The sequence below is a fragment of the Peromyscus californicus genome, unplaced genomic scaffold (genome assembly GCF_007827085.1).
Source record: "Peromyscus californicus insignis strain IS unplaced genomic scaffold, ASM782708v3 Scaffold_4__1_contigs__length_199733344, whole genome shotgun sequence".
NCBI classification, from domain to species: domain Eukaryota; kingdom Metazoa; phylum Chordata; class Mammalia; order Rodentia; family Cricetidae; genus Peromyscus; species Peromyscus californicus.
In genome coordinates, this window is record NW_026294562.1 from 185,107,499 (window position 1) to 185,119,777 (window position 12,279).

The window sequence follows — 12,279 nt, forward strand, 5'->3', positions numbered from 1 at the left end:
GCTTGGGGCTCAGGGGGATGGGAGTGGGGGCAGGGCGTGGAGACTGCAGGGTCTGCCAGGGGTCTTGGAGAAGGGGATCCTTCCCGGTGGGGCTAGCAGGGAACCTGCCCGGTGGCCAGAACCTGGGGCCAAGTTGGGCAGGTCTTCCCTGGAGTGGCTGGTGCCCAGGGATGGGGTCTGGGGCAAGGAAGGGTACTCACCCCAATATAATTTCTAACTCATTCTAAGTGCTTATCGTTATACCCACAGGTAAGTGTAGCTCTCAACCCTCATCTGAAAAGGTTATTTCATAAGAAATGTGGGGAAGTCATAGAGATCCACAACTATCCAGAGAGTTACAGGCCTCTGACCACACATGAGGGTTTTTTATATAGTATCTATAACAATTGGAGGGCTCATTCTTGCTGGATGCCACAAAGATCTCCAAAACTGGTCAAAATGGGAATAAGTGGAGTAGGTGTTCCCAGTCCAAACACACACTTTTATTTGTTTTTCAAGACAAGGTTTCTCTGGGCAGCACTTGCTGTCCTCAAACTCACTTTGTAGACCAGGCTCACTTCGAACTCAGAGATCCACCTGTCTCTGCCTCCCAAGTGCTGGGTTTAAAGGCTTGTACTACCACTGCCTGTCCAAAATGGATACTTTTAAAATACAAATTTTATCCCTAATATTTAAGAAACATCAAGGAAGTCATCCAGGTGGCTCTTGTAATACATTCCATATCCCCTCCTGCTCTGAAAGTTCCAAGGCCTCTCTTATGCTGGGCCTCAGTAATCAAGAGCTCCCTTCAGCAATTATGGCTTTGAACCCTCCTTCAGGTAGAATGATTTATGACAAAGGACTTCTGGTGTCAGTTGAGCGAATGAGGAGACTTCATGTTCAAATGTACTTTGAGTTGAGTTTTGATGCAATTATACCTAGTTGTTCACTAGAGTTTTGATTACAACAGTAATCTTTTTTTCAGATTGTTCTGTGTTTAAATTTGCTTGCAATAAGTGACCTGGTTTCAGACTTTTAAGAGTGTGAACTGACCCCAAGAAAGACACAGGGATCACCCAATGACAGAGAAATGGAATGAGATCTACATGAACAGCCTGGACATGAGTGGCGGTAATGAAAGGCGAGGGTTGAGGGAAAGAGAGCTTGGGGGAGCGGGAGATCCCAGCTGGATCAACAACAGAGAGGGAGAACAAGGAATAGGAGACCATGGTAAATGAAGACCACATGAGAATAGGAAGAAGCAAAGTGCTAGAGAGGCCCACAGAAATCCACAAAGATACCCACACAACAGACTGCTGGCAATGGTCGAGAGACAGCCCGAACTGACCTACTCTGGTGATGGGATGGCCAAACACCCTAATTGTTGTGCTAGAAACCTCATCCAACTACTGAGGGATCTGGATGCAGAGATCCATGACTAGGCCCCGGGTGGATCTCTGGGAGTCCAATTATCGAGAATGAGGAGGGTTTATATGAGCGAGAATTGTTGAGACCAAGGTTGGATAAATCACAGGGACAAATAGCCAAATGAATGGAAACACATGAACTATGAACCAAAGGCTGAGGGGTCCCCACTGGATCAGGCCCTCTGAATGGATGAGACAGCTGATTGGCTTGATCTGTTTGGGAGGCATCCAGGCAGTGGGACCAGATCTTGTGCTCATTGCATGAGTTGGCTGTTTGAAACCTGGGGCCTATGCAGGATTGTTTGGCTCGGCCTGGGAGGAGGGGACTAGACCTACCTGGACTGAGTCTACCAGGTTGACCTCAGTCTGTGGGGAAGGCTTTGCCCTGGAGGAGATGGGAATGGGGGGGGGGGGGTTGGGGGGAAGGTGAGGGGGACGGGAGGGGGGAGAACAAGGGAATCCGTGGCTGATATGTAGAACTGAATTGTATTGCAAAATAAATTAAAAAAAAAAAAAAAAAAAAAAGAGTGTGAACTGGCAACTACTATGTCAGCCTGATCTGAGATTTCCTTATTACTTCACGTGGGTCATTTCCCTGCAAGCCGCAGAGCTTTCAGGGGCCCCCAGGGGAAAATGTAAGGATTTATACCCTTAGTGTCCACTCACCTGTCACCACCAGCTCCAGGGAGTCTCTGTGCTCTGTCCACCCTGTAGATTTGTAAGAGTAACAGCGATATTGCCCTGCATGATGCATTTCTGTGGATGCTATGGAGAACATGGCCTTGTTACCAGGATCTTTGGGAGTTTGACTGTCCCAGGGTGCTGAGCTTCCTTCTTTATACAGGAAATATATTCTGGATTCCTTGGCACCCTCACACCAAATGGTCACATCATTCCCAGAGGCAATCACAGAGCTTGGTTCAGCCCACAAGGTGGGTTTTTGAAGGTTCCCTGCAGGGAAGTAGGTGAGAAGGAGATGGGACTTTGAACAGTTTCACAGTAAATGTCAAGCATACTTCTGATCTTGAACTTTACTCCTGAATAGCAAAAGGATGAGTAATGCCTTGGGAAGACTCAGTCTCTCGTGACCCTCCAAAGATCCAATCTCACTATGCCCTCCCCTCATTTTTATGCAGTGACTCCCACAGTCTGCATGCTGTGTGAATTGTCTCAGGAGCTCTGGATCCTCAGACACATCACACAACATGGTTTCCACCTGGTCCATGTGTCAGGAACAATGTTTCTGCAGAGAGTCTGGAGGCTTCCTCACCTGAGACCAGGAGCTCCAGGGGTTCACTGACTTTAGACCATACCTGAGGATTTCTTGTGTTATAGACATGGCATCTGAATCTCCACCTTTGGTTGGAAGTCACTGGACCCACTTGGAATGTGGACTGGCATGTCCTAGTGTATAAATATTGTGAGCTGCTGAATTCCTGGTCATCCTTAGTTAAAATGAAACAGTTGTATCTCTGAGTTGAGGTACAAGAGAGGGTCACAGACCCTCCTAAGGAAACAACAGGGTTATGCAGGGTTGACAAAGTTGGTTTGGAGTAGACTCCTAGAAGAAGTACACATGGAATATTAAAGGGGCTCACACAAAATGAATTCTCCCCACGGCTGTCATTTGATGGCAGATACCATTATTACTGTCTTTTCTTGAGAATAACATCTGGGGCTAAGATTTTTGAGTGTCCTCTCACCTGCCACCACCAGCTCTAAGGTGTCACTGCCCTCTGACCATCCCAGAGAGGTGTAAGAGTAACAATGATAGTGTCCTGCATTCAGTTCAGTCATAGATAGAATGGTGAGTTTTGTCTTATTATTGTGAACTGTTTGGATTTGTTGGTCCCAGGGTTCCAGGCTTCCCTCTTTATATATAACATTCATTAGGGTTTCTAGAGTCACCTCACACCATATGGTAACAGGACTCCCTAAAGAGATCACAGAACTAGGATAAGCCCAGATCGTAGGCTTGTGAAGGGTCCCTGCAAAGAATGAGAGGGAAAAGGGAGATGTATCTGTTAGGAGAATTGCACAGAGAAGGTTACATTTGCCAGTGACATGTAAACTAATCTGCAATTGCAGGAGAATACTTAAAGACCTCACTTTCCCCTGGATCTTGGGTTCCACTGTTAATTAAACCCTAGATTTTGCACCTCAATTCAAGCTGGAACACAACTGTGACACTGATTTCAGTAACCCAGGCTCTTGATCAACTACCACACATCAGGTCCTTTCCTGGGATCCTGTGTCAGTTACAATATCATTCAAAGGAAAGTCCTGTACTTCCTTACCTGAGACCAGGAGTTCTAGGTAGTTACTGGGCACTGACTATGTCTGAGGGCTGCTCAAATAAAAGCCATAGCATGTGAACCTGTCATGTGGACTTACATGAAAAGCATTTTTCTCCTTTCTCATATTTGAGAAAGGAACTCTCAGTGAACATATTCCTTTCTTTAAGGCAAAATCTGGGGTTAGTAAAGGTCCTCTCACCTGTCACCACCAGCTCCAGGAAGTCACTTCTTTCTGACGTACCATTATTGCTTTTATATTCACACCAGTATTGGCCTGTATAGTACCATTCAACCGATGAGATAGAGAATGTGGCTTTGTTTTCAGTTTGTAAAAGGGTTGTTGGTATTGGGTAATCTGGACTTCCTTCTTTGTAGAGAACATATTCCTTGGCCTCTAAGGGCCCTTCACAGAAGAATGTCACCTGGGTCCCAGTGGCTACCACATTTCTTGGCACTGCCCAGAGTGTAGGTTTAGAGAGGGCCCCTGAAAGATAATTGACAGCTGCTTTCCCAGAACTCTCCCTCAGGTGTAAGCTCTCAGAACCAGGAAATCTAGACATTCCCCAGCATCAGGCCACACCTGCTGTTCACCATACGCTCTGTTCATGAGTGATGTGTGGTCCCCAGTAAGGATTCCAAACTGCGGCAGCTGAGAAGACACTCACTTGTCAATACTGGGTTCCTGAGGTCCAGACTCAGTCCTGCAAAGGAGTTAGTTACCTGTGAGTGTTTTCACTGAAACATGAGCATGACCTCCACTTCCAGATGCTGTATAGAGCTGCTGATACATCCTGATGGCCCAAATCATGGTTTTGAGGTGGATTCCCTATCAGATGAGAATTCTCCATCCCAATTTGGTATCTCACCAAGATATAGCAGAACTGTAAAAAGGGGGGTCATGGCATCTTTCAGTTGCCTCAAATTTGCAGATGATTGGCCTCCTTTCCAAAAACACACAGACACAAAACGTGTGGCCTATAGAGGTTTCTGCTTCCTGTCATGAGGAAGAGGAACTGCTCTAACCTGGCGCCTGACTCTTCTTTCCTGTGCTGTGATGGGTTGGCTTCCAGAATTTGTGACTTCTATCTCTCCCTGGTTCCTTAGTTTTTGTTTCTGTTTCTGAGACAGAACCCTTTAAACCTCATGCAAGTCTCAGACTCCTCCTTCTCCTTCAGCTTGCTGTGTGCTGGGATTATAAGCCCAAGTCTGATTGTGGTCTCTTCCTTCAGAACATCTCCACTGTAACCATCTACATCTTCCTGTATACTCCCACTCACCAAAGACCAGGACTTAATGCAAAATAAACCGGGTGACTTCCTGAGTCAGACTTGAAGGACTCCAAGGTGGTTGGTCTTTTTCTCTCAGAGCTTCTTCTTGGTTCTCCTTTACTCCTGCAGCTAGACAAAACTCATGGTCAGTTTTCTAGCCTGCCTGGGAGATTCTTTGGGGATGTTGTGTGAACTTTACCTAGGGATACAAGCACAGTGCCTACACACCTGACATGAGACGACAGTGATAGGAACAGACAAGACTCCACACAAATCTACCTGATGACACAATGAGTTATATTAGGGTTCTTAGAATCCTGTCATCAGTCTTGGTTTTTTGGAATATTTTGATTTGTTTGTTTGTTTACTGAGACAGGGTCTCACTATGTAGCTCTGGCTGTCCTGGAACTCACTATGTAGTCTAGACTAGATCCAGCAACCAGTGTCACACACAACAACAACATTGGAACCTTTTCAGTGGTTATAGCCATGAAAAAAAAGCTGTGCCTACAACTATTAACTGCCAATATTTTTGATGGGAGGGGAGTGGCCTTAGGAGCCTCTATACCATGATGGAATATTCATGGGGCCAATCTTGTGCAGGTGACCTGTGTGTAATCAGAGCTACAGAGACTCACAGGACAAGAGTACTACCATGCCTGGAGAGCACTGTTCTACAACAAGGGGAGATGCAGGCTGATGCTGTTGGGATCATACAGAACAGAAGGGACACACTGAACACCCAATCCTTCAGAGCCCCTTGATGAACACAGGGTAGACATCCATGGAAACGGAGAAGGAAATGTGGTATTCTCGTGGCTCTGATTTGAGTCTATGCTAAATAATTCCTGATAGACTCATTGCCCATTTCTTTCCAACGTACATGATTTCCACAGGAACAACCTCTCAGCATTTTTTTCTTCTTAGGTGTTCCTATTTTATTGCTCAGAATCCTTCTGGTTTTTGTGAAGTCTGAATTTGAATGAAGACCTCCTCATCCACAAATGTTCATTCCAACAGTGTTGTTGGTATCTCACCTATGAGCCCCAGCACCATCCTGATTGTCTAACATCAGCATCATATTCACCACATTTTTGGGTTCAGGAGTGCTTGTGACTTGGGTGTTCAAGGAATGGTTAACTTTTCACACTGTTTTATAATGTAGCTTGGATAAAAGAGGGTTTGGGTCGTGTAAATGTTATGGTTAAAGGGCCCCTCTCTGCTCTCCTGCTTTGGAAATGGTTACTATATTAATTCTAAACTGTGAAGGTCATCAAAATCAGGAGCTGAAAAGCAGAGGTGAAAACTAAAGTTCCCAAAATGCAGAAGGTTCTGTGTTCAAGAAAAGAGGCTATTGATACGGGGGGCGGGGTGGGGGGGGCTTGGTCCTGCCTCAGCTTGACATGCCAGAGTTTTTTTACTCTATATGGGAGGTTTTACACTCAGAGGAGTATATGGGGGTGGGGAAAAGGTGGGGATGAGCAGGAGGAGGAGAGAGAAGGGAAACTATGGTTGGAATGTAAAATGAAAAAAAAACTTTTAAAATAAAAAAATTAAAGATGAGACAGAGCCCGCCAGCACCCGATTGGACTAAGAGGTGAGTCTTTATCCTCCTACCCGAACATCCCAGGCCCTAGGCTTTGGGCCCAGGGGCACAACCCTGCCACCCTACACCAGCATCCATTGCAGTCCCAGTTTCAGGCCAGTCAGCAAAGGTAGACCTAATGCAGACAGGACAGACTACCACCATACCCCACCAGACTCTGTAACCCAAGCCCCACCTCCCCCAAATCCCACCCACCCTCCGAGACTGCAACTGTTCCCTGAGACAGAGCACTCCAGCACCCAATTGGACTAAAAGGTGAGTCTTTATACCTGAACAAACCAGCCCCTAGGATTTGGGCTCAGGGGCACAACCCTGCTACCCTATACCAGCACCCATTGCAGTCCCAGTTTCAGGCCAGTTGGCAGACAGACCTACAGCAGACAGGTGAGATTACCACCATCCACCACCAGACCCTGTAAGCCACAAACCCCAGCCCTCCCTACCCATCCACATGCCAAGATTGCAGCTACTCCCTGAGACAGAGCCCAAGAGTGCCAATTGGACTAAGAGCTGCTTCCTGAGACAAAGAGTCCATCAGCACCCACTAGACCAAGAGATCCCTCTGGAACAAGTGTATCGATCAGACCAAGAGAGCCTCCCTCAGACACAGACACCACTTGCACCAAGTGAAGAAAGAGATGGGTAGACACCAGTGCAAAAATACAGTCAGCAACAACAAAAGAAAACCATATGGCTCCATCAGAACCCACATCAGCAAGACCTGAACATCCCAACACAGAAGAAACAGAAGAAATGACCTTAAGAAGATGATAGAAATCTTTAAAGAGGAAATGAAAAATTCCCTTAAAGAAATCGAGAAAAAGTAGAACAAAAAATGGGAAGAAATCAGTAAATGCCTTGAAAGCCAAGAGAAAGCAATTAAACAAGTGAGGGAAACAGTTCAAGGTTTGAAAACTGAAATTGAGACAATAAAGAAGACACAAACTGAGGGAATGCTGGAAGTGGAAAATCTGAGTAAGCAAACAGGAACTACAGATGCAAGTATAACCAACAGACTGCAAGAGAGGGAAGAGCGGATCTCTGGCTCTTGAAGATAGGGTAGAGGAAATAGATTCTTCAGTCAAAGAAAACACTAAAGCCAAGAAAATCATGACTCCAAATGTCCAGAAAATTTGGGACACCATAAAAAGACCAAACCTGAGAATAATAGGGATAAAAGAAGGAGAAGAATACCAACTCGAAGGCACAGAAGTGGATACTAGATGTGAGGGAAGGGATGGCCAGACTGCAACCCACAGCACCAGAGAGGCTAGCTAACAGGAAAAGACCCTAGGAGGAACACATGGATGACCCTGCGAAGGAGAAGTGGATGAGATCTACATGAGTGGACTGGGCGTGGGGGGATGGCAGAGGGCAAGGAGTGGGGGATGAGAACATAGGAAAATGGGAGGGTCAAGTTGGAACAGGGACAGAGTGGGAGGGCAGGGAGGAAGATACCATGATAGATGAGGACATCATGGGAATAGGAAGAGGCAGGGTGCTGGGGAGGCTCTAAGGAATCCACAAGGATGACCCCACCTTGGTCTGCTTGCAGTGGTCCAGAGGGTGCCTGGACTGGTCTACTCTGGTGACCGGTCTAGCAAATAACCTAGCTGTCATCATAGAGCTTTGTCCAGTGACTGATGGAGGCAGATGCAGAGATCCACGGACAGGCACCAGGCTGAGCTCTGGGAATCCAATCGATGAGAGAGAGGAGGGATTCTACAAGTGGGGGACATCAAGATCATGATGGGAGGACATGCAGGGATGACCAGACACACTAGTGGAAGCCCATGAACTGTAAACTAGTGGCAGTGGAGCCCCCAGGGGACTGGACTAGGCCCTCTGGATATGGAAGAAGGTTGTTTGGCTCAAACTGTTTGGGGGGCACCCAGGCAGGGGCATCAGGATCTGTCCCTGGTGCATGGGCAGGTTTCTGGGAATCCGGTGCCTGTGGTGTGACACCTTGCACAGACTTGGTGCAGTGGGGAGGGGCTTAGAGCTGCCTCGGCTCAGTTTGCCAGGCTCTGCTGACTCCCCATGGGAGACCTTGATTTGGGGGATGTGGGGAGGTGGGGTGGCTTTGGAGAGAGGGTTGGTGGTTGGAGAAGGGAGGAGGTGGGATCTGTGGGTGGTATGTAGAGTGAGTAGAAAATTTCTTAATAAAAAATGAAAAAAAAATTAAAGATAATTTTGGCCACAGGGGGAAAAAAAGAAAAGAGGTTAACCTTGTTCATCCCTGAACCAGCCTTCTTAAGTATCATTGCAGGGAGACTTTCTCCTCCATGGAGGCTGAGTCAGGGTCAGGATCCAAAAGAATACTGGTAGCTATGTACGCTCTGTGCTCTATCTACAGATGGGTACTGCAACAGCTCGTATTACTGTCTGGTGCCCACAATGACACTAAAATAGATTATTTCTTACTTTTATCCACAGCTATATTGTCTCATGTGTAGGGTTCAGTTTTGTTGTGGGATATTTGTACACTGTGTTAAAAGGTTTTGCTGTGATTGGGATAATGAAAAGCTGAATGGCCAATAGCTAGGCAGGAGGTATAGATGGAACATCTGGGCAGAGAGAGAACTCTAGGAAGAAGAAAGGCAGAGTCACAGCCAGACAACAGACACATGGAACAAACTGGAGCTGCAAGATGGAAGAGAAGTTACAACATGATAGCTAGGTAGGAGAAATAAGCAGGATTTCCAGGGAGAGAAATGAAGAGGAGGAGGAATCTAATCATGCAGGTTATGCCAGAGAGATTCCAGGAGACTCAGAACAGGTCAAAGCTACAAAATGCAAAAGAGGTAACTGAGCCACATGACATGATGTAAATGAACGAAAATGGGTTAATTTAGGCTATAAGAACTAGTTAGAAACAAACCTAAGATATAGGCTGATCTTTCATAATTAACAAAGGTCTCCATGTCATTGTTTGGGAGCTGGCTGATTGGCCAGAGAAAGACTCATTACATAGGGCATCCAATGTGAAGGCAAGTATTTTCACATAGGACATGAAAAAGCTTTTAAAAAGTTCCAAACATGGAGCTAGATGTGGCTTCCCAGTCCTGCAGTCTCTTGGGTGACCACTGCCTGCTCATTTGAGCCAGTCAGCACCATGTGCAGAGCTGCATGGTGGGTATAAATTTTCTGTGTTTTCAGAACTAAAAGGCCGGACACCAATAAATACCAGTAGGGCAGGTGACCCAACTTTCAGAATGCCTCTGTTGCAGTTTCCTCAAAATTCTTCATCCAGAACAACTTCAAAGCTGCTTGCTGAGAGGATTCAGCCTCACAGACTACTCCAGCTAGAATTCAGATAAGTCCTACATTTTCTCATCACATTGAGACTGGACCACAGATGGCTCTCCCAGGACTTGACCATTATCTTAATTTTCTCAGGGTCCCCTAAAGATTCCATCATCTGCAGACAACAGGAAGCAGTCCAGAGAACACAATACCCATGTTTCCAAATGTGGGGTAGGTGCGTTTTGGTCATTCAGTGGTTTATGGATTCTGTCAGCATTTGGATGGTTGGTTGCAAATTGTTAATGGTCATGGTAAAGAAGGAAACTAAGCAAGGGAGATTGGATTCAAGGATCCCTTCTGAAAAAAATGGGGTATAAGGGAATGATAAATATAAAAGGGTAGATTATTGAATCTACTTTTAGTCTAAGAAGCAAATACTAGTCTCAAATATTTTATATTGGTATGGATTCTTGTAAATTGATACAAATTTAAAGTTATTTTGCTACACTGTATATATGTTTCTACTCTTCTTTAAGGTATTTGTACCTATGCAACTCATTAAAAATGTAATTTATAATTAAAAATATAGGTTAGTAATTAGTCATCTATAATAATCAAACTTGTAGTCATGTTAAGTACGTTATCAAGGTTATATATATTTTAGATAGATAAATGGTCCTCAAACAATACAGAGACATACATAATGTGCAATTTAAGATGGTTTAATAACCTAAGGCTTTCGTGACAGTAAGACATGTTAGCTCCTGGCAGCACAATTTATCTCAAAAAAGTATAATGGGAATCAAAGAACCTACACATGAGGTTTTCTTTGATTGTGGCAAAGTTATCCACTGGCCAAGAAAGCCCTTTCCTTGACTTCTGACAGTATGTTATCCAACTTGGACAATCAGGACACAAAGGGCAAAAACGGCAGAACTTTGCCAAGACAAGGTAGGACAGTCCTTAAAAATTCCTGCTTCACAGAAATGCTGTCAGATTTTCTAAGCCTGTAGGCTGAAGATGGATGCCCCGATGTTGCAGAGGAATCTTGGGGTGACAGTCCAGTCAGCCAGATGTCCCAATCATTTCTATAGTTTTGGAAGTTGGAAGTTGTCTGCTCTGCACTTCCTGTTTATTAAGGTAATGTTTTATCCTTTTCAGGTCTTTGATGGGAATCAAATACTAGATAGTAACAGCTATAGTCTGCCTTGTTAACAAATTCAGAAATAAGCTTACATAAAAGATGAAAAGTTTTTGAGGTTTGAACATATAAAAGCTTAAATTATTTATCTAAGAAGATGTTTTTAGGTCAAAAAAGGTTTTTTTAGGATGGTAATACAAGTTATAATAGAAGATAGTTTAGGTATAAAACGTTTGACTTATCAAGATAAGATGATAATGGAGTAATTTCTCCAAATTTGCCAAATGCAATTGTACTGGACTTTTGAATGTAATTCTTACTTGATAATTGTTCTTAATTTATATAATTTTATGTACTAGACTTAAAACCATTTCTTTTATTTAGACAAAAAGTGTAAAAATGCTGTGGGACATTTGAATACTTTGTGAAGATATATTGCTATGATGGTCGTAATAAAAGCCAGAATGGCCAATACCTAGGCAGGAGATATAGACCAGACTTCCAGGCAAAGACAGAAAGATGAGATAATTGAGGCATGAAGGAGATGCCATTGAGATGCAATTTGGGTTGGACACACAGAATTGAGGAGAGATAAAAGCCATGCGGTAGAATGTAGATTAATAAAAAAAAATGGGTTAATTTGTTATAAGAGCTAGTGGGACAAGCCTAAAGTAAGACTGAATTTGTATAATTAATAAGTCTCCCTGCAATGATACTTAACAAGGGTAAGTTCAGGGACTAAACAATGTTAGCCTCTTTTCTTTTTTCCCTGTTGCCAAAATCATCTTTAATTTTTTTTATTTAAAATTTTGTTTTCATTTTATACTCTAACCAGTTTCCCTCCCCTCCTCCTGCTCATCCCCACCTTCCCTCCACCCCCATCCACTCCTCAGAGAGGGTAAGGCCTCCCACAGGGAGTCAAAAAACTCTGTCATGTCAAGTTGAGGCAGGAACAAGTTATAAGAGCTAGAGGGACAAGCCAAAAGTAAGGCTGAGTTTATATAATTAATAAGTCTCTGCATCCTGTTATTTTCAGCTGATAGTCCAGAAATGTCTGATTGCACAGTTTCAGTTTAAAAGTCACACTGAACCCATCTCTTGGAGATGAGTATCCAGTAACTCATGCAGACAGATCAATGTATTATCTCCATCACTAGTTCTACTGATTGATCATGAAAATACCAAACTCAAGCTTTACTTTCCCTTTCAAAACACATCAGTTCACTTTCTGTTTCTGTAACTTGACAATTGACACTGTATCATTATAAAGAAACCTGGTTAACTTAGCTGATGATTTTGGAAGACATAAGTCCAA